Here is a 1,618-nt window from a genome sequence, read left to right as displayed (position 1 = left end):
TTTTTTTATTTTAAAAAATTTATTTATTTTTGGCTGCGTTGGGTCTTCGTTGCTGCATGCAGGCTTTCTCTAGTTGTGGCGAGTGGCGGCTACTCTTCACTGCGGTGGCTCCTCTTGTTGCAGAGCACAGGCTCTAGGCGTGTGGGCTTCAGTAGTTGTGGCTCGCAGGCTCTAGAGTGCAGGCTCAGTAGTTGTGGCGCACGAACTTAGTTGCTCCGCGGCATGTGGGATCTTCTGGGACCAGGGCTCGAACCCCTGTCCCCTACATTGGCAGGCGGATTCTTAACCACTGTGCCACCAGGGAAGTCCCAAGTTGACTATTTAATAGCATGAAATGCATTCGGTTTGCTAAGGTATCCCTCTGGGAATTCATGTGCCTGTCTTGATGTCCAGATTTCTAGAACATGAATTTGGATCATTGATTTGTTCACTCAACAAAGAATGATTAATCAACAGCCACATGCAGGGTGTTACAGACACTGCCGTGGTCCCTCCCTCAAGGAGCAAGACGAACAAGATCCCGCAGACTCTCAGGAAGGAGGGTGCACCCAGCCCCCTCCTGGAGGAGGCTCATGCCAGTGTCTGAAGAGGATGTGGCAGACACCCTCTTTCTACGCACAGTGGCCTGGCCTGGCCTGGGGGTGTGCGCTGTCTCAGGGGCTGGCCCACACCTTTCTCTTTGAGGTCCAGAGCTAAATATAACCAAGAGAGTGAAGCCAGTGATAAGCTGGGGCCTGTCTGGGCCTGAGTTCTGTTGAGTCCTGGGGGATAGCAGGGCCCAGGCTAGGCCAGGCTGGGAGATGTTAGTGTCTCCTTGTGCTAAAGGCCTGGCTGACCTCGCACACAAAATCCCAGCCTCCCCAACTATTTATAGCCCCAGAGGCCCTGGGAGGGTAATGTGGGGGCAGAGGGGAAAGTGGAAAGAACATGTGGGTTTGAACCTTGCTTCAAAGACTTGGTTTTGAGTCTTGGCTCTACCACTAAGGAACCACATGACCCTGGGCAAGTTACCTTATGTCACTAAGCCTCAACTTCCCCACCTGTAAAGTGGGGGTGATAGTCTATATAGATGCTTGTAGAGTCCATTTGAGAATCACACAAGAATGTAAAGTAGCAAGTGCAGCTTCTGTCTGACTGAGCCATGGGCTTCCCAAATCCAGCCACCTTCAGGCCTCTGGGCCCCGAGGTTTCCTGAAGCAAACAGCCGGGTTCTCCAGGGGAAGCTGGCCTGGGCATCAGAAGTTCTGTTTAGATCTGTTTGAGCAGAGGATGTCAACAGTTAAGGCCTCAGTTATGAAATGTCAGATCGTCCTGGGACCAAGTTAGAAGAGACTGGCTGCACACCTCAGACTGACTAGTTTAATGTGTAGGTTCTGAGTTAAAGTATATGTATACACAGTTTATATATATATATATATATATCAATATCATCCTTAAACAACTTGGGGCCCCAAAAGGCACTCAGTGCAAGTTGTGCATGTGTGTCTTATTTATAGTCAAATTAAAGCTGAGACTAAAGCACAGATGGGAAATTCCCACTCAGATTCCAGCTGTAAGTGCAGCAGATGGACGTGATCATGTTAGGATTTTCTTGCTTAACATTTTTCTTTACTACTTC

At 49.1% G+C, this 1,618-nt stretch overlaps 1 long non-coding RNA gene across 1 annotated transcript in view; it reads right to left on the bottom strand.

Annotated features, from left to right (window-relative positions):
- The window catches only part of LOC309658258, a 215,668-nt gene that overhangs the window by 136,416 nt on the left and 77,634 nt on the right, over window positions 1-1,618 (bottom strand). The gene's annotated exons all lie outside the window — the stretch shown is intronic.

The sequence above is a fragment of the Balaenoptera physalus genome (genome assembly GCF_965194825.1).
Source record: "Balaenoptera physalus genome assembly, chromosome: 3".
NCBI lineage: Eukaryota > Metazoa > Chordata > Mammalia > Artiodactyla > Balaenopteridae > Balaenoptera > Balaenoptera physalus.
Note: the sequence above shows the minus strand (reverse complement) of the source record. Positions and strands in the feature narration are given on the sequence as shown.